Source organism: Castor canadensis, chromosome X (genome assembly GCF_047511655.1).
Source record: "Castor canadensis chromosome X, mCasCan1.hap1v2, whole genome shotgun sequence".
NCBI classification, from domain to species: Eukaryota; Metazoa; Chordata; class Mammalia; order Rodentia; family Castoridae; genus Castor; species Castor canadensis.
In genome coordinates, this window is record NC_133405.1 from 136,555,149 (window position 1) to 136,582,973 (window position 27,825).

General features: G+C 38.5%; 1 long non-coding RNA gene across 1 annotated transcript; it reads right to left on the minus strand.

Moving 5' to 3' along the window:
• Positions 1–27,519, minus strand: LOC141419685 (uncharacterized). Its single transcript, XR_012444303.1, has 2 exons — positions 27,409–27,519; positions 1–433 (listed from the first exon to the last, which is right to left on the minus strand). It is a non-coding gene; the product is annotated as an uncharacterized lncRNA (long non-coding RNA).
• Between the last annotated feature and the right edge of the window lie 306 nt (positions 27,520–27,825).

A 27,825-nucleotide genomic window follows, 5' to 3' on the forward strand; every position in this document is an offset into this window, starting at 1 on the left:
AAGCAAAACCTCAAATCTTTGCTTTATTTCTCTCAGATGAGCTTCAGATAGATGAAATTCAATAGAAGATATCTTTCACATTGTGTAAAATACAAATCTCCCAAGACGATCCTTGGAAAGAATTTAGTTACAGGAGGCCTATGGGAAGCTGCAACTAGAATATTAATAAAGCAATAATAGAGCTTGCCACGTGAGGAAGAGATGAGAAAAGAATATGAAGGAAGAATGCATACTCAGTGCTACACCATTAAAAATTCAGTGAAATATGAGGGTGTTTACATTGCTAATCCTTATTTTTTTTCTGCAGTTACTGGAAATCCCAAAACACCATTAATCATGGACTCTTGGATAAACATTCTGTCCCATGATGATGCAATCCATTAGAGACTGTTGGGAGTTTGCCAGTCCATCTTTACTGCTGAATTGGTGTACCCTTAGAAGAAAGGAAAGAAATTTGGTTGATAAATGACAATATCTTTTGAGCACCTAATTAATTTTCAGTGTGGTATTCCCTTCTAACCCCTCACTCATTTTTGGGTTTTTTTGAGAAAGGATCTCATGCTGCTGCTTAGGTTAGCCTGAAACTTGCTATGAAGCCCAGGCCAATCTTGACTTTGTGGTACTCCTGCCTCAGCCTCCTGAGTGCTGGGATTGTATACCTTTGCCTCCTGTGTTAAGTCAACCTTTCATTACTGTAACAAATACCTGAGATAAATTAACTTAAAAAGAGGGAAGATTTATTTTGGCTCATGGTTTCAGGGATTTTAGCTCTTGATTTCTTGGCCCTGTAGCTTTGGACTTGTGGTGACACAGCACATCATAACAGGAGCATGTGGGGGAGGAGGAGGCTTGTTCACTTCGTGGCAGCTGGGAAGCAAAGAGAGATGAAGATGAGAGGGTGGGGTTCTGATATTCCCTTCAAGGACTCATCCCCAAAGACCTGATGTTCTTCCATGACTCCATCTCCTAGAGGCTCCTCCATCTCCCAGTAGGCACCCTGAGATGGGGACCAAATGTTCAACACATGGGCCTTTGGAGGGGCATTCAAGAAACAAGCTATAGCACCTCTCAACTTGGGTCTAGGCTGGGCACAAATGCTGCCATTCCTACATTCATCTGTGCTATACTCCTTTAAATGCCCTTTGTCCCCCTCCCACTACTAAATTTTTTGGCTCATAGAAGCATGCAATTCCTTTCATTTAACCTACCACAAATCCAGATGCCTTACACCAACGCTCAAGCAAAAGGGGCCAAGGAGGTTGGCATGGTGTGAGTACCTAACCTGGGTTCTCCAGTGAATTATACAACAATGTGGTCCTGATGTTTCTTGGGATGACCAAATGCATGTGGATGTTAAGGAGTTTATGCACAAAACTCCTGTCCTTGTGGAAATTCCAGTCTTTTTGGTGGACACGGGCAGACAAACTCAAAATTAAGTAATTTATGTCATATTACTAGAAATGAGTGAGTGCTAAGGAAAGATGGAGTAAGGGTGGGTGGAAATTTAAATACTATGACCAGAGAAAGCCTTGCTGACAAGGTGACTTTTGAGCAGACTTTTTTTTTTGTGTGGTGCTGGAGTTTGAACTCAGGGCCTTGCACTTGCTAGGCAGGCACTCTAGCATTTGAGCCATTCCACCAGTCCTTGACCAAAGACTTGAAAGAATAATTTCACTTGCTTCTTCTTAGCATAGCAGGACCATTTAAAAAAAAATCCTAGCTTGAGTGCCCCCAGACCACACAGGAAGCAATTAGTTGAATTCTATGCTCTTCCAGAGGGAGACCTTCATTTATTACTACGTATGCTTCCTGACTTACAAGTATAAACCTATCTTAAGTTGAAAACATTGTAAGTGGAAAACGCACTGAATACACCTAATTTACCCAACTTCCTAGATTAGCAACATGGTATATTGTAGAAGGTCAGCTGTTTTCTCTCATGATTGTGTGGCTAACTAGAAACTGTCCAGCATCATGAGAGAGTATTGTCCTGCATATCACTAGCTTGGGAAAGAACCAAAATTCAAAGAAGAGTTTCTACTGAAGGCATATGGCTTTTGAGTCATAAAGTAAAAAAAAAAAATCCTTAATTGAATGATTGTAAGTCAGGGATCATCTTTACACAGGATGACCTCTGTGGCCACACTAGAGCTTGGTGGATGCCAGAACATATATGTTTGTACATCATTGAGGGTCCCACCTCTCTGATGGGGTCTAAATTTCAGCTTCCATCTTGTGTGAGTCTTTAGGTTGTCTTCATCTGGTTCACAGTGATGGGAATTTTCAGATTCTTACTCAGTAGCCAAATTTCAGTGTCCTCATTATTTTGTGCCCCTGGGGACTTGCTTATATATTTTTTTCCAAGCAAAACTAAATGCTTAAAAGAATGTCAGTTGTATTTTATTTGTCCTTTCTACCTGCTTTGTAGTGAAAACTTCTCAAATTTTTGAACTTTCATATTGCAAAGACTGGCCTGTGTTCAAATTTTTTAAAATCCGTATGTGTCCTGTGTATTACTTATGCACTAAAAAAATGAAATGAGGAGTAGCTCAACAGTAGAGTGCATGCTTAGCATACAGGAGACACTGTGTTCAATTCTCAGCACCAGAAAAAAAAAGATTAAGAACAGATTCAGTGATATATTCACTAATAGATGCCAATCATTTTTGATATTAGACAAAACCCTTGGCCACTAAAGTATTTTAGGATGTGTCAAAGTGGTGAAAAGATACATAGAACATCTTTATAAGTGCAAATCAAAAACATAAATTGAGTAAATACCAAATAACTTACTACAGAAAAAAATGCATGCAGTTTTCACATAGAAATGTATCAAAAACATGGTGTTTTTGAAAGAAAATCAGCCGAGTGTTTGCTATAGTTGGGCCTTTAAGCATTCCCCGGCTTGGTCCTATTGGGAGGTGGTGGAACCTTTATGAGCTGGTCCTGGTGGAAGGAGGTTGGGATCGTGCCCTTGAAGGGGATTGTGGAACCCTTGTGTCTTCCTCTGTCTTTTGTGTTTAGCTATGAGGTGAACAGCCTTGCTATGGTATATTCTAACACAATCTCACCCCATGATGAAATACACCCCCCACCAGAGGCCTAGTGGCAATGTGTCCACACCATCATTGATTGGAACTTCCAAAACCATGAGCCAAAAGAAATCTTTCCTCTCATTAAGTCAGTTATTTCAGGTCTTTGCTATAATGGTGGCAAGCTGACTAACACTGCACAAGACTTTAAAATAATGATTTCAGGGATAAACAGCATAGAGTGTTATTGAAGTTATGAGCTTTGATCTGAGAGACGCAGGGTTGACTCACAGCCCCATCATTTATTGGTCATTCAACTTTAGGCAAATTACTTAATTTACTATACTTCAGTTTCCAAATCTGAAAAAGTGGAATAATGTCTGTCTCATAAAATGAAGATTAAAGTTGAGCTTTGTCTACTTGTCAGTATTGTCATTTGCTGCTGGATAATTCTTTGTGATGTGGACAGCACTAGGGCATTGTGGGGTATTTAGCAGCATCCCTGGGCTCTATTCACCAGCTGCAATTATGACAACAGAATATTCCTGGGAGGATGAAACTGTCCCCAGTTAAGAATGGATGGATTACTGGAAATGATGCCAACAGAGCTTTCTGCACTCTGCCTGCATATAAAAAAACAATAAAACAAAAAATCAAAACAAAGCAAAAACACAAAGCTCATAAGCTCTTCTTATTCTTGGTGGCTAATAGAAAGGTCTTCTGTCTCTTTTCTGACAAGAAATCAATAGGATTCTTCTACTTCCCACTTTTCTCCATCTTTGTCCCTGGAGCAGGTACAACTTGCTGAAACCGGTAGTTTGCAATCAGGACAATGTCTTTAAATCACCATCCCTACTAACTGGAGGAAAAATGACCAAGCACCACTGATCAATCCCATCTAAATTATTACATTTAGGGGGAAAACAAACAATAGTAAAAATTGCTTATCACCTTAACTAGCTCTTATTTTCTTTTTGTGATTTTTCATTATTGTTGTACTAGAGGTACATTGTGACATTTATAAAAGTTCTTACAATATATCATAGTTCAATTCACCCCCTCCATCATTCTCTTTATCCTCTCCCCCCCATTCATGGAATAGCTTCAACAGATGTCCTTTTTTCCACATTCATATGTGAGTACATAATATTCCCACCATATTCACCCTCCCTCTTACTTTCTTATCAGTCATTTTGCCATTGACTTTTGCTTGCTTATGAAGGTTCTACCTTGACTTTCATTGACTCCTTGGAACCATAATCTGTTGTAAGAAACAGATTTTCACCTTATGTCAGGACCTCATGTCACTAATTGGAACCCATTCATTTATGCATGAAATACTTATTGAAGCATGTAATTTGCTTGGTGGTGGATATATGAACAAAAGCAATATATACCTTGGTGGAGTGCTTGCTCTTGATTGTGCCTGGTGCCTCAATGAGCCATTTAGGAAGTACAGTGGAAATGTAGAAGGCTTGCACTTAATCTTGCCTAGCATCATCCAGCACAAATTAAATCTCAACTCACAAACAAAATAAACCACCATTTATATGCCATTATTTCCTACACAAATATTTTCTTTTTGCTTCTCACAAGGATCCAGAATACTACAGTCTAAGAATTGGAGAGGTTAAGAATTTTTCTGAATGTCATACAGCTGGATAAAGGCAAAGTTTGTTCTAAAATCAATATTTGCCAATTCTTGCTCCTCTCTTTCTCTTGGGGCTACCTGAAGGCATAACTGTTCCAAATAACCCATTCACTAATGTGGCCAACAGTGTCCCATTTAACTTTTTGTCTGTTTATATTCATTGCTGTATACTCATTTGTGTTGGAGTAACATATACGGCTTTATTAGATGTCCTTTGAGAAAATATTTTTCCTTAAATACATTTTCTAGAGCTATCTTTTTTTCTTATCACTTGGAATAGCTCATTATGGGAAAGAAAGCGAAGACTCACGGAAAATGTTGAAAAGGACTGGAATCTTTCAACTTTGGACCAACTAGGAGAGGTAAATTAATTGATCATTTGTTTATAAAAGAAAAATAAGTGATACTATTGGGAAATGTACTTCTTAAATTTATTGAAAAAGAATGAAAAACAGAGGGCTTGTAATGTAAGATGAAAACAGCTTGTTTTCTTTCCCCAGATAGTAAGTTGTCACTGGAAATTAGAGGAGCGTAGAGAGCATTAAATACAGAAGACATATGTATTTATTCTAAATAGGTTAGTAGCTAGTGCTAATACAAATTTCATGTGTGATTAAGTTTAAGCACTAACATTTTAAATAACTAGATGAAATAACTACAAATAAAAAGAAAAATTTATCTATTATCTATTGATAGATAAGCAGTAGCTTTTTTTTTTTTTTTGAGTAACTGGCCAAAAAGAAAAAAAAGATACAAGAAAATGATCTAGAGCAATTGGATTAGGATAAAAAAATACTGGCCTTCTCTCGATGATCTCTGAGGCTGGCCTTAGACAAAATTGTAAGTGAAGAGCCCATGCTGTTTCCCCAGGGATACTGATGTCCTGAAATTTTGCCCCGTGACAATCTCGTCTCTAGTGTGGCTGGGCTGATTATCCTTAAATGAACTTGGGGAAATTGGCTTGCACTCAAAACTTGGAAAGAAAATTTGTATTTTTTGGATGAGGACATTTTCAATTCATTTGCTTGTCTGTGTAAAGCCAAGCTGTCTGAAAGCAGCTGAATATAATGATGATATGGTCAAGGATCAGCCAACGCCTTGGTTGAGATCAGACTGAAAAATGAAAGCTTTTTTCTTGCAGGCAGATAGTTGTTGAAAAGTCACTCAATTTGTGCAGGCTTCTGTTGAAGGGGAAAAAGTCACAAATCTTAAAACTCTAATCATTTGCTCATAGTATAAAGCTTTTAAGGAGTATTCTGTTCTTTGGAATATACACCTGATTAAAATGACCTGAAAGCAGAAACTCATCTTTTGTGAGCATGTGCCTCTTATCATCTTATTGAGATGTGGTTAGAGGTCACTGGCAACTCAGCCAGATTCCCAAATTAACTTCACTTCTAAACTTCATAACAGAATGAAAGCAAACTTTCCTGCATATTGTTTGAATTGATCTTTGTGGACCAAACTATTAGTACAAAACAATGACTCTTGAAGAATTTCTTTCCTATGGAAGTCAGCTATTGTTGCTCAGTTTGCCAATGCTTTTCAGCTTCATGGGAAAAGAAATACTATTTGCTAGGTTTTTTTTCATAATTTTGATGTATTGAAGAATGAATGTAAGAAGTCAAAAGAAGAGACTTAGCAAATAATAGGTTCTATGATTTTAAGTCAGTCCAAAGTGGGGTTTAGATAATAAGCATTTACGAAGCGTGTCATATTCTCAGAATAAATGAGACTCTCTTCATTCTTATTTCATGTGGAAAGAAACTGTCCCCAGAGAACCACCTACTTTGGGTTCAGAAGTAAGAAGTGGACAGTTACATGAGAATATAACCTATTGTCCTTCTTTGAGAAATTAGAGTTTGAGAATGGATGCATTTGGAATTACGCTCTTAACCCCATTGTCCTCCAACTATGCTCCTACACAGGGGATTTCTGATGTATCATGCTTTACAATAGAGCAATTGAACGACCAGAACAAAGCCTCATGGCTGTTTGTAATTAGTGTTTATAATTGTTTTCCATCCCTTAACCCTTGGTATTTAGGCCATTGTTGATCTAGTCAAATGGAGCATTCTGTAGTGTAGGGTTCCCTAGATATTTTAATTTAGCAGAGGACATACCTGGTTAGCTGCAGAATTATGCCATGGTTTGAAGGAGAATTTTGTCAACCAGCATCATGGAGAAGTGGCATAGAGTAGAGGCCAGAACATGGATTCTATATGGCAGAACAAGCTGTGTTTGACTCCCAGCTCTTCCAGTTTCTAGTGTGGACCTTCATGCCTCAACCTTTACATCTGTACATGCAGAATATAAATGTACCCACTTTTTAACTTTGTTGGGAATCTAATGAATTAGTATCTACAAGTGCTGTAGACTAGTCCCTGTTACTAGGCAAATATGGAATGTCTTCACTCAGAAACTTTCGATTGTAACAGCTCGTATTGCCTCTCTACCTTCTCTGTGTACCTTATACACATCCACCTACATTTTATAAAAAAGCAAAGATGAATTGCTTTTCTGACTTCTGAAGTTGAAGATAAAAAAAATTTACTTCCATTTAAAAATTTGTTTGTTGAGGGCTGGCAGACTGACTCAAGTGGTAAAAGCACCTGCCTAGCAAGCCCTGAGTTCAAATTTGAATGCTGCAAAATATTTTCTTTGCTGATAATAATAAAATTATTATTGTACCTTATAGGATAGGTTACTTATTATGTTATAGACACTGGTGAATTTTGCATATGTTAACACATCTAATTACCAAGCAAATCCTAGGAAGTAAGAGACATTGACTATTTTTCAATGGGGATGCTGTAATAAGTCATTATCTACTCACTTTGTCATAAGTATAGAAATATATAAACCAGCAGTCTATAGCCTATTATGCGTATGACCCTAATGACTTAACTTCCTTCCACTAGGCCCGACCTCTTAAAGATTCTACCACTTCTCAATAGTATCAGGTTGGGGACACTTAAGATCTAAGCAATAGCAAACACTAGGTTCACTTTGTTTCTTTTGAAGACACCATGTTTTTGCAATATTTCTATGTGAAAACTGCATGCAATTTTTGTAAGTTATTTGATATTTCCTCAATTTATGGTTTTGATTTGTACTTAGCAGATGTTACATATATCTTTTCACCACTTTCACACATCCTGAAATACTTCAGAGGGCAAGGGTTTGTCTAATATCAAAAATGATTGGCATCTATTAGTGAATATATCATCAAAGCTGTCAGCAAAATTAAATATCTCTTCATGTGGGGACCACTGAAAATATTGCCTCCTCTATTTATAAAGTTACTAATAGCATGTACAAGGCCCTGAGTTTGAGCCCAGCACCACAAGACAAAACAAACCAGTTACTTTTAAGATGAGTAGATACCACACAAGAAATCATGGACCTTTGCAAATGATAATTCTGAAGATCTTTATAGCTACAGAATATGAATATTCTGTATGAATATGACCTGTGCTCCAACTAATATGACTTTTAGGAGATTCAATTTTTACAATTGAAAACATAAAAATACACTTACAATGTGATCTGTTGGAATGGATTTCCTTCTGCCTTTTTATTTGGGAAAGCACACTTGAGAAAGATCCCATTTTAAGGTGGCCAAGTGGAAGTTTTGGAAGGTGACACATACTCTTAGCCTATCATCAGTTTTTATCTAGGTTTCTGATGGAACTGGGCTGAGCAGAGGTATGAGGGATTTTTAATTTCCTGAAGTGGATTAAAAACAGCCTTTGATTCTTTGTAGCTGAGTCATTCAGAGGCAGTGCAGGTCTCCATAGGCTTTGCAACTCCTACCTTTGTTTTCATGGAAAACCAGGACCATCCTTTCTAAAAAAGTCCAGAAAAAGAAAACCCATGGAGATGGACGCCAGCCATCCCAACCATTCTACCATGTCCACAAAAACATTTGAGACCAGCTAAGAACATCCAGCCTATGACTATAGGTGCACATGTGAGCAAAGGAATGACCAGCAGAATGATCCAGTGAACCCCCAAATCATGAGAAGCCATATCACACCACTGTTTCTTTGAGACATTGGGGAGGTTTGTTACACAACCTCACTAACTGGTACGACAGTGTTTGGGGATACCCACTTTTGAAGCACACCTACTTTATTCTGTTTGAAGGGGCTCTACCCTGCCAGAGACCAGATCTGGGTATGAAGCCCCAGTGACAAGGACGCTCACAAGACTTTCTGAGACATGGCTCAGTGTCCTCAGAGATTGAAAGGTCACTGCTTCTTAGTCATTTTTTGATGTACAAATATTGAAAGAATGTGCTCTTGAAAAGGTTAATGTCATTGTGACTTTATTCTTTCAATTTAACAGAAAGCCATGAGTCATAAAGAACAAGTTTTGTATTTCTTCTCCCGTGCAAAAATTTTGTGATGTCCTAAAATTCCACTTCTAGTCATCTGTGACAATGATCAAATCTTACATCTTTCTCTTTCTTACCTTTGAAACTTCTGCAAAAAGTAAAAAAAAAAAAGGGGGGGAGGGTAAGGAAATTAGTTTTTTTGTATAGCTTATTATGTTGGGGGAGTTTAGCAAAAGAATAATAATAAAGATATTACTGAATTTATCAGAAACATCCCAAGGAATTACTATCCCAAGTAGTGAAGAGAATGTAAAGTCAAGGCAACATGACATCTGCCTCCTCAAGATTTCTGGTTGAGGAAACTTCCCTTCATAATAGAAAGAAGTGACGATGTTGAAGAACAGGACTTAAGAATTTAAAAAAGAAATGCAAATACTCTAAACCATAGAAAACAATTATTCTATACAAGCCTTGCCTGGGACATGAACTCAGAATACTTAAGGTACTCTTCTTCTGTCAAACATTTACCATTTGTTTGTGATGAAAACACTCAAAAGGCCCTTTCACTATGCTAAATCCCTAGAATTATGAACTTTCAAAATGACAGTGATCTATATGTTCCAACCAAAGGTATCAAAGTGAAAACATGCATTTTTAAGAAAAGAAAAAAATTTTAAAATGTTATAGTGAATTCTCACTAGTTTGTAGTGAATTAAGGGGAGAGGCATTTGTAGTTTGACCTCAGGTGAAATAACATCCACTAAATTTGAAAAAAAAGATTTAGTGTTTTTAATTAAATACAGTGTTGCCACTGTGTGAACCTGATCTATTTTTAGTGTCACATGAACCTTTATTTGGTAACATGCCATCAATTCATAGATGGTGAAAGCAGCTGTGATTTAAGGGGTGGAAGAGAAAGCAGTCCAAAATTCAATGAATGCCTCCTATATTTCAGGCACCTCACACGTATGAGATGATTTTGGAAAAAATATCTTTGATGTCTCCTACCCCAGAGGTTTGGTCAGAGCCAACCTCAAATAATATTTCTTCTAATGTAAAGCCCAAAAATCCATAGGCTAGTGTTTTGGGAGGAATATTGTCAAAATTATGTTCCTTGAAGAACAATGTTTTGGATAAATACTGATAGCAGGTCACCTCCAATAATATTTATTAATCTTAAATCACTGGAGGTGACATGCTGTAGATATCAGTCAGGAAGCAATAGACACAGGTATCGTTGTATATGGGTCCCTACCCTATCCTTTGCAGACAACTTGCAAAATCTGAGAGGAGAGAAATCCTGGGGACACTTGCTCAAGTCAAGCTTGCTAGACATAAGCTTGTGAGACTTCAAAGCTAATAGTTCCTTTTCAGAGAAGAGAGCTAGTGGTCTTCTAGGACATCTAGGGGCTGAAGGGTACCTAGAAAAAGAAAACTGAGGATTCATGATAAAGAAAGGAGTTGTGAGTAAGAGAATGAGGGAAACCAGTCCACTGGGTGTCCGCTTCCAGTGGACATTTACTTCCTCCATCCAGCCCTACTTTTCTTATTCCTCTCTGATATTCTTCTCCATGGGTTCAGTGCCTTTATTGACTCCTCGAGGTTTCAGTGGTTCTTTATGACACACTCTTAACTTTGATGCCTTTATATCCTCATTATATTGCTCTTTTGGCCCGGTGGATCAGTTAGTTTTCCATCACTATAACAAAAACTATTCAAAGCAATGAACTTATAAAGAGAAAAGGGTTACTTTGGCTAATTGCGGTGGAGTTTTGAGTCCAAGATCAAGTGGTTTGATTGCTTTGAGACTCTGACAAGGGTGACTCAATCATGGCGAGAACATGTGTTGGACTAAACCACTTACCTCATGAGCCAGGAAACAGAAGAGAGAAAACAGGAAGGGCGGGGTCTCATAATCCCTTTTGAGGGGACACCCCTAATGACCTAGGCTACACTTGGTAAAAGTACACAGCTCCTCCCAAAAGTACCACCTCAGGGACCAAGTCTTTAATACATGGACCTTTGGGGGATACTCACTCAAATCAAAGCACCTGGAATATTGATCCCCACTTTTGGGGTCATTTTGTGTATCTTTATCTTTCTGATAATGCTCCTCAGCTTTTGTGAAAACCAAAACAAGATAACAGAGTCATTTCCTTATCTTCTATGTGTAGCGTTTATCACATTTCATTTTAATTGGTTGCTGATGTACTGTTTCTTCCCACCATTAGTACTTAGGCAACAGGGGTGCTATTTTATTCTTTTTATGTGTAGCATTTAGCACCATGGCTTGCAATACTCAATAACTGTGTTGAATTGATTTGTAGATAATATGCTGGAGGTTAATGGAGAGTTAACCTGACAAAATGTTATTCATCTAAGGAGACAGGATTGCCTATATTTATGAAGTGCATTAAAATCTAATGTCTTTATGTTTAAAAGAATCCTAAGTAAACCCTTTTATAAAAAATAATCTGGTAATGTTTTCTCTACTAGAATACTTATAACTCTTCCAATTTTTTTTGCAGTACTGAGGTTTGAGCTCAGAGCCTTGAACTTGCTAGGTAGGCACTCTACCACTTGAGCCATGCCCCCAGTCAAGAACTTTTCTAATTTTTATTTGCATGTTTTGATACAGGAATGTCATTAATATAAATGTTAAGGGACTGTACTTCCAGGGAATTCCCATTTGTAGACTTTACTTAGAAGTACCCATTGTTAAGTAATTCTTTTTTTATTGTTGTGCTGGGTAGGGATGCATTGTGGCATTTACAAAGGTTCTTACAACGTATCAAGTATATCATACTTGAATTCACCCTCTCCACTGCTCTCTTTTATCCCCCCTTCCCCCAGTAAGTAATTCTTAAGAAGTGATTTTCATTCTGCCCCCATCTTTGTTGAACCTCATTGTTGCAAGTATGTATAAAATTGGCCCAAATAGCATTTGGTTTCTAAGCTATAACATGTAAAAATCTATTGATTTGTGATTGCTCATGGACATATGTTTGTCATTCTTTTCTTGTAGAGCCTTTATATCTTTGCCAAAATTCAGTACTGACTTCATTTCTCTTCACACACTCCTTGTCACAGTGGTGGTGATGGTGTGTGGGGGGGGAGGGGGACTATGCTTTCCAACCTCAATTCTGTTAAAATGCAGATTTAATATTCTATTAAATAATCCCAGCACTCGGGAGTCTGAGGCAGCAGTATCATGAGTTCAAGGATAGCCTGAGCTACATAGTAAGACCCTGTCTCAAAAAAACAAGGATTGGTAGTGTAGCTCAGTGGTAGAGCACTTGTCTAGTATGGCAAGGCCCTGAGTTTGATCTCCAGCAGTGCAAAATGAAAAGAATAGGAAAGGAAAGACAAGATGCTCCATTAGAAATGTTATGTACTTTATGTAATGACTTTATAACTTAAGTAGATCCAAATGAAGCTTAAAGCACTTTACTTACAACCTTCACTGAATTCTATTCTTGAACAAAGTGGCCCAGACCATAAAATCAAATCAGCTTGGATGGTGCAAGTTAACTCATCCTAGGAAGGTCAGGAGTCTTTCGGACATGCCTGTTTTCCTTTGGCAGTTGGTTAGAGAATTGAATGTCACCTCTGCCAGCTCCCTTTAGAAATGGGAAGCCAAGTTCCTCCTTGATTTTGTTCTTATTTAATGGGCCATCTCCCAGATACCTTAAGGCTTTTAATAATAAAAATAATAGGATTTTTTTGCTTTGTGATAGATCTGATGCACAGCTACATAAAATTTCACATAACTCAAACATGCGTATAAATAGCAAAGTAGTATGCATTGCAATTCTACTCGTATACTTTGATGGTGATTATTTTACCTCAACATCAGTCATAAGCAATATAAGTTGTAAATTGTATGCCATTACTTTTTAATAAATACAAGCAATCCAAATAATTTTGTCTCCAGTGAATCATTAAAAATCCTAATGATTATAAGCACCAATGTCATTTTGTTTTTTGCTCTTGAAGTTTTTCTTGTAATGAAAAAGATATTTCTGGGTTTTCTTATACATGCAGTCTTTTGTAAAACAAACCACTATCATGTGGAAAGAAAACATTCAAAGGCAAACGATATCCAATTTAGATGCAATTGAGATGGAACATTGCATTAACATCCAGAGAGCTGGGCCCATTAAGCACTGTATATAGCAGTCTGTTAAACAATAAGTAGGGGCACAGTGTCCCCAAGAATAATGGTGGGAAGGCAGTCAAGCTTTGGAAAGAGGAAGGTCCTTCACCTCAGCCAAATCTAAAGCAATGCCCCTTTGTCCACTCCATCATTATAGAGCAAATTCCAGAGGCGGGTTTCTCCTTGCTTTTAGGGCCAGCTCTAGGGGAAACTTAGGAAAACTTCTCTTTGTTGCTTTTCCATTCCTTTTCTTCAAAACATCACTCCTATGTGAATCCTGCTAATTTCTGATCAGCTTCTCCCAGAACAATTGACCTTTCAAAGAGGAACTAAAAACTAGTCATTCCATGAGGGATTGGTTCCACGACCCTGGTGGGTTCCATAGTCCTTAGATGCTCAAATCTCTTTCATGAAATGGCATAGTATTTGCCTGTAACATCCCCCTCCACCTCCCATATACTTTAGACAGTCTCTAGGTGACTTACAAAACCTGACACAATGTGGATGCTATACACATAGCTGTTATATGTTTAGGAAATATTGACAAAAAGTCTGTACATGTCTGGTAAAGATGCAATATTTTCAGAATACTTTTATTCTTGATTGGTTGAACTGGTGGATGCACAGCCTGTAGACACGGAAAACCAACTGCATTTTGGAAATCTAGGGTAAGAGAACATGGAAATCTAGGGTAAGGGATGCAAAGGGCAGCTTTTATCTCTGTGGTCAACTCTCAAATAAATCACCAAGAGAGGTGAACGATTAGATTCAACAGTTGGAGACCAAGCCATCAATACATGAGCTTGTGGTTTGCTAGCCAAACGATAACATGAATTGCTTGTCCCCACTGATGAATAGAACAAAATGCTTGTGTCACAAATTTTGGTTCCATTTCTTTCCTTTTGCCAGGACCCTGAACTTCGGCTAACTGACAACTTTAGCTAGCTGAAGGCCCCTCAGCATAAAACATTCTGTAATCCAACATCACTCTTCATCTGTCTCCCCCACACCTGGTTCTTTCTAATCTTATTGTCTGCTCCACAGAAAAGAAAACTTTTTGCCTAACTCTTGAAATGCCACCATCATAAGCATTGTCTCTATTGCACTAGTTTTCCTCCCCCTTTTGCAATGTTCTCCCTCTTCACTTACTTGCAGCAATCTTTACTAAGTACAGATTTGTTTTCACTGGGCAGTGTCTTTTAGAGACACAAGATTTGAATCCCTTTCTGTAACTTTCCCTTGAATTCATGCCTCACCAACAGGAGTAAATTGGTATCTGACAGAAAGGAGAGATAATGGACCTTTAGGAGGTAAATGTAATGTGCTTTCCCCAGCAGTAAGTTTCCATTCATATTTGAGGCCTGGCAGCCTAGGGAAATAGGTTTGAGAAGGACCATATAAAATAATAATTAAGCTTATGAACCAAAGAGAAGTCTAAATGAAATAATGCAGCCCTTTGCATCTGTATTATTTAACAACTTGAAAAACATTCACTGAAAGCAGTGTATCATGCACCCACAGTTTAATTTGAGTTATAGTCTCCCAATAGGAAAACCACATGGGGGATATCTCCAACCTCTTAAGGTATTTATACAGTTCTGTCTCATCAGGACTCAAGAATACTAAGCTAAGTCTAGAAGGGAAAGGAAAAAACTTCTCATTGTTGATGCTAAATCCCTGTGACCTTTGCTTTTGGGGGTAGGTCTGATTTAGTGAATTTATTATGTTCTAGCCAAAAGACTTTTTTTCTGAGTATCTCCTCCTTGCCTTTATTTCAGTGGGAATACTTTCCAGATTAAGCCCTTTGCCATAGAAAAACATTCCCTTTGTTGCTTGTGATTTGCTATTATTGTAAATAAGCAGATATGGCTGCTGATGAAAAATCTCAGAATCCCCAGGGAGAGGGACCCTAGTTCTATGGAAGACAATGTGCGATGTGAAATACACACATGTATGTGTGTGTATGCAGCAGTCCTCCCTTGTCTGCATGGTATATCTTCCAAGACCTCCAGTGGATGACTGAAACCACAGACAGTACCATTCCTTATATGTACTGTGTTTTTCCCTATGTGTTCTGCAGTATTGCTCCCTAGAATCAGTTAATTTGTCTTTGCATATTTTATGCCTTACTCTGTCCTTTGCATCACTACGCTCGCATTTTGGGATCATTATTAAGTAACAAGTCCTAGGATGCTACATTAGCCAATGTAATCAGTGAAAAGCCTATGAGGTGAGAAACAGGAGGGTAGCATATATAGCATGGATGTGCTGGACAAAGCGGTGATTCAAGTCTTGAGCAGTATGGTATGAGACTTCATCATGCTGCTCAGAATGATGTGCAATTTAAGACTTCCATATTGGTTATTTCTGGAATTTTCAATTTAAGTCATTTGGACTATGGTCACTGGAAATGAAAACCACTGAAAGCAAAATCATGCTTAAGGGGGATTACTACATATACTTTATACACACACAGATAAGGTCCATGATAAACTTCCACCTCCATAGCTGAATACTAAGCCTCCATTTTTCCTTGTGAAAAGCCTAGTTATATTATAAGAATTTTATTGATAATGGATAAGACTGCCTGCTTGCTTGTTTGCTTCTTTTCTTCCTCTGCCATTGGCTCTTCTCTTCCTCTCCCTACCAGCTCCGCCCACCCAATCTCCAGGCTGTTTTCTCACTTGTAGGAGGAATTATGTACCTGTTATTCAAATCCAGACCAGTTTCCTGGGCCTTCCAACTTGGAAGCTCCTCTGACTCCTCACTCCTATTACCAAAAACCAGTCCAACAGCGAATTCCATGGGTTCTTCCTTCACAATATGACCAAAACCATCCCATTTGTCATCACATCCACTTCCCCATGCCATATCTAAGTTACTATGATTTCTCACATCTAACTAGACCTTTGGTTGTCTTATTTTTCTCTGTGAAATGTCTAGAATATTAATTTTAACATGCCCCATTTTAGAGTTTAGAATAATTGCAAAGACATTACAGAGGGTTTCCATATGTCCTTTCCCCTGATGTTAACATCTTTGATAGTGCAGTGCACTATGGTTTGAATGCTCTTGTCCCTTCCAGACCAATGTTGAAACGTATCCCCAAAACAGCAGTACTGAAAGTAATGTTCTTTGGCGATTGAATCAGGGGGCTCTGTCCTCATGACTGGCATTAGATGCCTGTGTAAAAGGGCTTGATAGAGTTAATCCTTATTACCTTTCTGCCTTTTTCCACTTGAGAACTCACCATCCCTCTCCTGTGGACCAAGACACCATCTTGGAAGCAGAAACCAAGACACTAAACTTGTATGAGCCTCATTCTTAGACTTCCCGGCTCCGGAACGGTGAGAAATACATTTCTCTTCTTTACAGACTATGCAAAATGTGTCAGAAAAGCACACACAGAGTAAGATAAAACACATTTGTCAAAATTAAGAAATTAACATTGATATAATAGACTACCCACATTAGAGACTGTATTGGATTTCTCCCAATTCTTCCATTAATAATTCCTCTGTCCCAGGATCCATTTCAACATCCCACGTTGCACCATATTTCCTTGACTTCTTTGATCTGTGATGATTTCTAGTTCTTTCCTTGTCTTTCATGAACTTCACAGTTTTGAGGAATTCTTATCCAGTATTTTGAAGAAAGTCTCTCAATTTAGGCCTGTCTCATGTTTTCTCACAATGAGACTGACTGGGGTTTTGGGATTTGGGAAAGAGAATGAGTGAGGCAAGGTGCCACTCTCATTACAGCAAATCAATGGTACAGTACACAGTATCCACATGGCTTCTCACTGGTAATGCTGACCTTGACTACTTGGTCAAAAAACAGTCTCTTCCCTGCCTCCACATCCAGAGGACCCACTGCTTTGTTTTCTTTATGTCTCTGCACTTCCTGTTCAAACGGTCTAAAATGTCGCTGCCACTCAGTACTGTCTGTGCCATTCCCTCACGCTATTTGCTTGTTTTCACCATGTGTTCATGCTTTTGATAACAGGGGCTCAGATTTCATTTGCACAGTCTCTGATGTCTGCTATGAGTGCAGCTCCATAGCAAGAGTTCAAACCACACATGTGAATCACATGGGTAGATGGGAGAGGGTGGCCTCTAGAAATCCTGGACTGGCTTTATGTCCAGGTTGAGAAATGTGGCATTTTCTGCTCCTGCATTGTATGGAGAAGAAATGCTGTGGTTGCAAACTAGGAAATGAAGCTGTAACTCCCATTTAACAAAATTTTCTATCCTACATGCTGACTTGAGAATGATAATAAGCCCCATGTGACATTTACCTGGTTTAAAATATCATAATATTGAATCAATGAGTTAGAAATTTGAAAATTTACTAAGTTAAACAAGGCAACTTTTTTTTTGTAGGTACTGGGGTTTGAACTCAGGGTCTCACACTTGCTAGGCAGAGACTCTACCACTTGAGCCATTCCACCAGCCCATAAAGCAACTCTTTAACCAAATATTTCTGCACCCAGAGAATCACCCTCTTTGTTATGAGCTAAGGAACTGTTTGGGACACACTTAAAAATGGCAGCTGTTGTACTGAAAGTGTTCACTCATTTCACTTGGGTAAAGCCTCCTAATAGCAAGGAACAGCATGCTTGTTATAGGAGTAAGCAATAAGGCAGTAAAAAGTCTCTTTTTAGTACTTTTTACCCACTAGAACGATGGCAATTCTCACTGGGGAGCAGCTATGTAGATACAAGAACAGTTGTAGAGGTGATTTTAAATAATACATTTTCACATACTCATCTGAGTTCCTCTCCCTCTCCCTCTTCTTCTCTCTCTTCCTCCCCCACTCTCTCTCACCAGTCTGCTGGATCTCTGGACAGTGAGGCTAATGGATATCTCAGTCAGATAAATTTGTCAATCTGGAAGCATTTGCTTTTATGTTTGCTAAGGAGGAAGTCTGCTTTCTTCCTTTTTAATTAGTGAACAAATATTTAGAGGGGCCCATTGTGCCACAGGTAAGTACTATATTACACAACATTGATGGGCCCAAGAATATTCAGAAGACAGAGAGAAAGAGAATGGCAGAAGCTACCATGATTGGCCTTCTGCATGGTTAACCTTGAGTTAGTGAATACAGTGATTCCTCACCATCCCCCAAATGAGGTCATTCTGAAAGATTTCAAATCAAGAATTACAGAACCAGTAGTGAATATTTTTACATGGTATACTAGCAGATGTAAGTAGAAATCTCTTGCTATTAGAAATGTGGCTTCTACTTATGATATGTTTGAAAAAAGGTAGCAACTTTTTATGTTCTTTATCTCTTATTGTCAGGATACACTCCTATTTTCATTTTAACAACTTCGAACATTGATATTACTGTTGTTACAGTTTCAGGGTCATTTGGGAAAGAGAAAGAGAGATTTTATTAGCATCTGTAGTAATAGCTTGTTCATGTTCACCAGTGTAATTGCATGACAGCATTTAAATGCCTGTAAACAAATTACTTACTAATGAATCCAGGTCTACTTTTGCTATTTTTTCCTAATGTTTTCCTTTTTTCAGACACTGCAGTGCACATTCTATCAAAAAATTTCCATGGTTCTTCAAATTACACAGAGTGATGGTGGTTAGTAATATGGTATAGGGTAAAACAGTAAGAAACACATTGTCATGTCATTAGAGTACTCAGTATTGTTTTTTAAGATGAATGAAAGATTGCTCTGGTAATTCTTAATAATATGTGAGCATTATTAATTTTGAAGAGGTGTATTGCTCCTTTTCCTAATGGTGGCATCATGATTATTTTTAACAACCAAAGTTCCTAAATAATAAGGAACAGTGACTCCTCCAGTTGTGCACAAAGTCTTCCACCTGCAAATTATTATTGCTGACAGACCCTGAATGCTACAAAATCTAATTTATGAAGATGTCCCTTAAAGGTACTTGCAGAAAAGATTGAACACAATCTTCTATATTGCCATAGTTGCTTCGGAGCATTTTAAAAGAAGCACAAGTACCATTACCTCTGTCCCCAGAGCTGGTCACTCCCATTTAAACTATCTGTTTTAAACTTTTACTATGGATGGATTTTCCTAACTGCTTGAAAATTCACACAAATGGTTTACAATAACGGACTTGACAACATGTTTCTCTTTTCCATTCAGCAGTTTTTAAGTTTACCCATGTTTACACAAGAAGCTCTTTGTCTTAAATGCCATGTAATATTTTATTTGATGAATGCATCATTATCTATTTCCCCAATGCTGGATCTTAGGCTTTTTGTTTGATTTGTTGTTCGCAATAGCAAGCAATGCTGTGGTAAACATCTACATGTTTCCCTCTTTGTGAACATACAGAAGAATTTCTCCAGAAGTAGAATTGGTGATTTGTAGATTACATTCATCTTGAATTTAATAGGTTTTGCAAAATTGCTTCCCAATTCTTTTTCCATCAGTCATGTATGTGGGTGGGGTCCTGATTTGTGACATTCTCGGTTTTATCACACTTTGCACGTTTTTGCCAGAATGACTTATGTGAAATCACACCTCCTCTGTTTCTTCATTTACTTATTCAACAGGTTTGCTTCTTTATCTTAGAACTTCCAGATCTGGGACAATCCCAAACATCATTCTCTTCTATGTTTTTGGTGCTAGCTTAAGTAAATGATATGCTCACATAGAGAACACGAGGTGTGGCTGGGCGTTAACCTTCCCTTGCACAGCTGAACATCCCAACATGATGCAGAGAGACAACTTGCACAATAAATTATGACAGGCTTTCCCCAGGGGGCTCTGAATTCCTCATGTCCAGAACAAGAGCTGCTCCTGATGAATGTGGGAGTCCTGGGTTGACAGCATGATTACTGGCAACGACACCCAAAGGACATTACTTAATTCTCTTCCTTTTATCAGTAGCATCCCTCAGAGAGTATAAAACACAGCCTCCTTCTCTTTCTGCTATTCACAACAGGGGCATTCTCTTCTGTTAAACAGTGTCAACTTGTACCATTGCTGATTTGGTAGCTGTGCTATGCTCTGACTTCATTTTCTACTTCCTCAAAATCCTCCATAACACCCCTACCACACTTGCCTTCTTCCCTTTTTCTTCAATTTGCACCTGCAACTCCTGCTACCTGCATGGCTTTGTTTCCTAAATCTTAGCATGATCTGTTCTTTTTAAAAAGCTTTTGGGTCTCTCAGTTCAAGTGTCACTTCCTTAGAGAATCTGCCCATGACCTTTTGTTTTGCTTGTCCCCTTCTCTGTCAAATTCCTTGCTTTATTTTTTCATAGTGAAAAATTTCATGTGAAATCACCTTTTAATTCTTCCTATATTTCTCTTTCTTTCTTTCTCTCTTTCTCTGTCCTTCCTTCCCTCCTTTCCGCCTTCCCTCCCTCTCTCCCTCCCAACCTTCCTTCCTTCCTTCCTTCCCTCCTTTTCTTCTTTTTCTCCTACCAGAATTTAAACTTCAAGTGAGCAAGGAAATAGTCTGTATGGCTTGTGTTGATATTTCAGTGCCAGAACCACGGTTGATTCCCACTTAATATTTACTGAAAAAGGAAGGATAGTCTTTGTTTTAAGGGGAAATATAAATAATTCTCATTTTATTCCACAAACATCTGAGAATACATGTTAGGCTCTGAGCAAGGTTTTGCAGGTAGAAAGATGTACAAGACACCTTTTTTGCCCTCAAGACATTCATGGTCTGGAAATTTAGCATGCCCTTGAATGTTAAATGAAGCAATGGTTGTCTCAACTCAGGGGCAAAACTAGTACAGTCTCAGTGCTCAAGAGGAAAAGATTGACAAAAAACACCATGTTTCCTGCTCTATTGCTCTGGAAGTTAGTTTGGTTGCTGAAAAATAGATAGGAAAAAATGGGAGGAAAATAAATGCCAGTGGGAAATAAAAAACCAAGGAAACATAATGTGAGGTGGCTACTGAAAGAAAGAATAGGAAGATAGGTTGTAATTAGGGGTCCTCCAAAAGGGTCATGCTGAGTGAGAAGAGGAGGCCAGGCCCGGTGTGTGTTCTACAAACTTTGGAAGTCCCTTCCAACATGGTGGCACCATTTGACCCTAGATTTCTCATAGGAAAAGGCATCCAACGACTTCCAATGAGCATCCAGTGACCTAAGCACAACAGACAGCTTACAGTAAACCATAGGCTCATTGGAGATACCAATGGAATAGCTCAAAGTTGCTGAGCAAGAGACCACATTCAAAGGTAGAGAAAGTCTGCATCCTTTCTGCTTAAAATGTTTCCAATTGCACACTAGAATAACTGGCTAGGAATGTAGGTTCTATGTTCAGACAAAACAATCAAATTACATCTTATTCTTTATGTTTATTTTGCTTTTTGTGGTGGAAGGGGAAGGAGGCTGAAGACGGTGTTTTGTATGAGTGTTCATTGAACCTGGAGGATGGTGTAATTTAAGGTAATCAGCAGTAATCAAGCTTTCTAGACAACAACAAAATAAGACATGATCTGGGACATTAATAATTACAAAATATCATTACCAGCAGCAGCTATATAACAAATATAAATTGTGCCTTCCAGGCTTATTTCCTTAGGAGATAGGAGATAGGGTTTATTTCCCTAAAAAACCAAAAGGCTGAACCAAAGGAGCTGGCCCTTCAAGACATAGATGCAATTACTATGTTGGGAACAAGCTCCTTAGTTTCAGCAGGAGAGGGATCCCGAACACCATATATTTCATGGGAAACAGGACAGACCCAATGGTTGTTGGAAAGAGCTGTCTGATCTTTCGAAGCTCAGACCTGGCTAGTTGACAAGCCTGCTCTTCACCATAAAATAACCCAATCTGTCCCTCTAACTGATATCTTGCTAGATGAGCACCTCTGGGTCTTTCTCCAGCCCCCAAAGAATGTTAATTATGCCAAAATGTCATGATCTAAATGAGATAGTAACTCGGTGGAACTGGTAAAAATAGGCACCCATCTAAAATGCATGAACCCTCAAAGTGTGACTATTGAAGGGGTCTTGGGAATAAAACAAGTATTCTAGGTGAGAGCTTTACATAGTGTGCTTCATTTCCTGTCACCGTTTAGTGGAAGTGCCACAAAATGCCAAACAGCCAAGTCCTCTGACCTCACTCTTACTGGATGGAGATGAGAGAGGAAGTAGAGGCCTTGGAGAGAGATCCATTCGGGTCTGATGGGTATAATGAACTGCAGAGCTCCTAGGCTGTTTTCTATTGTTCTGTCCTCCTCCGGGGTGCAGTTCTCACAGAATGTGCCTGCAAAGTGTGGTCAGATGAACCGTGAGCTGCATTTTTAACCAGCACTTGGCTGGCAATTTTTGGCACTCAAAAATCTGAGAACCATCATGTTGTGTGTTTCTAAAACTTGAAACACTTCTCATCCTAAAATCAGGAAAAAAAGGAGGAACAATATTTTGTTTAACATTTGACTAAGAGTTGTATTGGAAAAGGAGATGCAATTTCTTTTTTTCCTTGAAGACATCAGATTCCAAGCTGGTCTCAGACCAGCAAAGCACAGGCTTGGTTTTCTGAGTAGCAGGGAATCCTTGTTATTTCGCACATAAAGTGCCACGGACAGGTCTCTTTTTGCTCGAAACAAATTTGGATGGATATGTTGGCCTCCCCAAGGTTACTGCCATTGCAGGGATCCTGATGGCAAGGTGAATCTCAAATGTGTTTCTGGGAGTGGTGCCAAGTTTCCTGGAGTTGATATGTCTGTCTTCATGAAGAATCAGACAGGCTGTGTGCTCCCAGGTCTGTACACCTCACCACCAATGACGCCCCCAGATAGCAATGTCCAACTGGCATTTTGTTCTGACCCCAGCTTTGAATAGGAATCAGGGTCTCAAAGATTCTGCACCTGTGTTTCCAGATGATAAATGACTCCATTCTTATTTGTAAGGCAGCAAGCACACAGTTATCCATGATGCTTTGTTAGATTTAATGGGAAACAAGAAAGAGCCTTACAGAGCTGCTCCAGCTAGGATCTGATGGAGGTTATTTTAGTGCAGGTGTGGGCTAAGAAATTGCTAGAATGATGGAGAGTTTCGTCTCTCTCACATCTCATCTTTGTGTGTGGATGAGGCAGGGGTTTCATGTTCAAAATAAGGAATTTTTCACACAATCATATCCATAAAAACAGTAGTACAAAACTATGTACTTCACCAGAAGAAGTAAAGTTTAATGATATGCTTCTGAAACTAATTTTAAAAGCATGCTGATGTTTCTATTGTTTTATTACACCTTCAACAGTGGCATAAGGAATCAGTATTTTTCAGTCAGGTACAAGCATGTTCATATTATTCTAACCTCCTCCAGATGCTGTATATTTTTAAAGGTTTTTTAGAAGTTTCCACTGGAAATTCTTATGGGTTTGGTATCTACTAAAATTACATTTTACAGGAAATATAGATCAAGAATTTAAATTTTTATATTGTGCTGCTGAAAATAAGAGTGATATTCACAAAGAGATCCTTGAAAAGCTAAGAATTATCACACAATCCAACAATTACACCCTAAAGAATTGAAAACTGGGACTCAAACTTCAAATGGATGAGGTAGTGACACATGGTGCAGCATAAATGAACCCTGAGCCGAAATACACAGACACCAAAAAGACAAATATTGTAAGATTTCTACTTTTTGAGGCCCCTTGAGTAGTCAAATTCTTAGAGCCAGAAAGGAGAATGATGGTGCCAGGGCCTGGGGAGGGAGAATGGGGAGTTAGATTTAAAGGGAACAGAGTTTCACTTTGAGAAGATGAAAGAGTTGCAGAGATGGATGATGGTAATGGTTGCACAACAATACGTATGGATTTAATGCCACCAAACTGTACACTGACAAATGGTGACGATGGAAGATTTTATGCTATGTATATTTTATTACAAAGCATCTTTTTTAAAAGATTAAAGATTAAGGCAATGGAAATATTTTGGAATGGTATTGTGGTGGCAGTTATACAAGGGTGTGAAAGGAAGTAACCACTCAATTCTTTACTTAGAAATGGTGCAAATGGCATGCATTGCTTAATGCCAAGGACACATAGTAAGAAACTCATCATTAGGTGATTTTGTTGTGTGAACATCATTGCTACACCATGAGATGATATAATCTTTTGAGACCACCATTGTGTATGTGGTCTGTCAGTAACAGAAATACTGTTATGCAGGGCATGACTATATTTTGTATTATAGGTATCTGACTCCAATCTTTAAAAAGTCAGAATCTTTATAACGAGGAAAATGGTTCATGGCTTTTCATGGCTGTTCTTTATCACTGGGCCCTTATCTGAAAAATGAACAGAATTGAATGGTCACCAAGTGTTATCATTATCAGGATGCTGTAAAGCGACATCAGTATTTACTTCTGGAACACCAAAGTTTGGAGGGCAAACGCCTCAGGTACATGACCGAGGGAGGTGAATAGATCCTGAATTTCCTCCTGGTCATGTTGGGAAATCCCAAGAGCTTTGCCATCAACAATCACTGTGGGCCTCAGAGGTGTTCTTCCCCTGCCCTGGCGGCTGGTGGTTATGAAAATGGTGAGTAAGGCTTTGCCCACTCCAAGCTGAGCTGGAGTCTTCTGGTGTCCCTTCCCTTTGTCATCTTGACTGGAAGCTAGAAGGCACAGAAACCTATGGAAGTAGCCCATTGAAGTCAGACACCTAGCACACCACCTGAAGTCAGTAAGGATGGACTGGCCATGGAGTTGTAAGCATTTCCTTTTTCTGTATGTTCCAAAATGTTTTGCTCATTTTTCATCATCTGACATACATATGCCCTGATTAATCAAAGTACAAGATTCCAGATTACCTTTTCCTTACTCTTTATGTTTGCTAGAATAATTGTCACTGTTCCTATATGCTCTGAGCAGAAAGACTCAAATTTTGACATGTTTCATCTGCACCTGTCTCTCAAAGCTCATTAAATTTTAGCTTTATGAACCTAACTGAACCTCTTACTGGAAATATGACTGTGCTCAGGATAGATGTCCTCCCCATCTTGGTCTACTTGATCAAATGTACCAACCATTTGTGGTGGGAATATTATTATGTAAGGAGGAAGTTCATTCAGGTACTTAATATACAGCTTTAGTATCTTTTATATCTTTTCATTAATACATTCAAACATGTTTTACACATTTAGGATCTTGCCAAACCAATAACTTCTTTTTTAAAAATTAATTTAATTGTTAAAATCAATAAGAATTGTTCCTATTTGTGATGTGTAACAGATTTTGAAATATGTATATATTGTGGAATGACTCAGTTGAGTTAATTAGCCTATGCATTACTATACATGATTTCTTTTTTTGTGGCAAGACCATAAAACCTACTCTCAGCAATTTCCAAGAATATAATGCATCATTATTAACTATAGTCACCATGTATAATTGGTCCTCAAATTTACTCCTCACATTTAACTGAAATTTGGTATCATTTGATCAATGTCTTTCCAATCCCTGAGTACCTGTGGTAGCCACAATTCTTCTATTTCTAAGTTCAGCTTTTGCAGATTCCCCAATTTGTATTCATCAACTTTCCATCACTGTTGTTTGAGATTATCAATGTAAAAGAAGGAAAGGTTTATTTTGGCTTATTGTTTCAGAGGCTTTGGTCCATGGCTAGTTGATCCTATTCCTTTGGGCCTGTGGTGAGAGAGCATATAGTGATGGGGAGCATGTGGTGGAGTGAAGCTGCTCACCTCACAGCACCACAGCAGCTAGGAAGCAGAGAGAGAGAGAGGGAAAATGGCTGAGGTTCCAGTGTCTCAATATTCCCTTCAAGGACACGTCCCCAATATGCTCTTCCTCCCAATAAGATTCTACCATCTCCCAACATGGGGACCAAACTTTCAACACCTTGGCCTTTGAGAGGCATTCGATATCCAAATTAAAACAGTAGCCAACAGCTTCTTAGAGCCAGTTACCACTTGGTATTTTTCCTGAGCACCTCTAGGTTTTATTCTTTGGCTAAATTTTATCAGGTGGCATGATCACAAAGCCCTGGTAGAGTTTTTCATGTCCCTCCATAAGTTTTATTAACTAAAATTTGCATCAGGATCTTTTACTACCTTTGCATTTATCTTAGTTTCAAGAAAATGAATAAATACATAATTCAGTGTGCATTTCCATGCTCTGCCCTGGTGGGCATCACAGTCATCTAAAGGCTGTGTTTAGTAGTCTGAGGATGAGATGGAGTCATCTTGAGTGCTCACACTCCATACCTCAGTTATTCATGGACTCATGGACCCATCTGTGGAGCATCTAATTTTCTTGCTTTCCTTTAACCAGTCTCTATAGGCTTCAAAATCTCTTTTTTGACTAGTTGGTGAGAGAAAGGGCAAAATGAAGGGGAAAAAATGTAAAACAATATCGGGTCTGACAAGAGGGTGAATAAGTCATCTGCCTAAAGTGCAAAAAATGAAAAGAGCATCAATAAAAGTCAGCAATCAAGATAGCAACACTGTCATGCAATGTTTTAAAGATCAAGTGTGCAAATAATGGCCCATTTGGCAGGCTGCCTGTTTTTGTAAATAAGGTTTAGCGCCTGAAATTGTCACCTGGAAGGCTTAGGATGAGGTGAGGGACTGTGAGTTGGGCTGGTGGAAGGAGAGTCTGTCTTTATTGAAAATGCTGGACCTTTTCCATTCATTTTGGTTTTTAAAATAGTCTATAGTGGTATGAATTTTCTTGATGACAGTGTTTGGATTTAAGCTAAGCACACTTCTCTTGTGGTTCTGACATTGCAGTCAGTGTTGCCCGTCAGAAACTAAAATAGATAAATAAATTAACAAATAAATAAAATGAGAGAGTGAAAAGGAAAAAAAAAAAAACAGGCCAAGAGTAGCTCCTGAAAGGTCTGTGAAATTTGCTTCTATTGGTTATCCACAGAGCTAAACTTTGTGAGAGGAGGGGGATTAAGAGGAATGTGGGTTTCTTTTAGAAGTGGTAAAGTGTTTTAAATCATGGTGACAATGGCTGGATGACTCTGTGAATGCACTAATAACCATTAGGTTGTATACTTTCAATAGGTGATCTGCAAATTACATCTTGATAAAGCTCTTACAAACAAAAACAGGAAGAAACAAAACAAAGCAAACAACAAAATGCAAATCAGGTCACACTAATATTCTTTCAAGGATTGCTGGCTGCAATTTGAATAAATTCTAAATACATTTTAAAAGATTAAATAACAAATAAACCAGCTTGATTTTTATTCTTCCCTGTACCCTTACCGCTCTGCCAGTCCTCCACTTACCTGGCTGACCTGGCAGCCCAGGTTGGCTAAATCTTGAGATGGGATTCTTCTCTAGGTCTGGGACTTGCCTCTCTCCAGCCTCTTCCTGGACTTCCCAGAGCACCTTCCATCCTGAAGGGAGAGGACTTGGTGATGCATTGGGTCTTTTCACACATGAGAAGGCCACGGGTCTGAGAGGCCCAGACTCGTGCAGCTGATGGTGACAATATGGCAGTCAAACTAAATGCAGTTGCATACTGTTGTATTTCATTTGTTTCTGTCTGCACAGAAAATAGGGGAACAAATATTTGTTGAGCTCCCACTTAGGACAGGATTATTCCAGTACTTTTCTTTCAATGGCCTATCTTCACCTTTGGTTAAATTTATCACAACCCTTTGCTACTCCTAAAGTTAATTTCAGCTGAACTGACTTTTCAG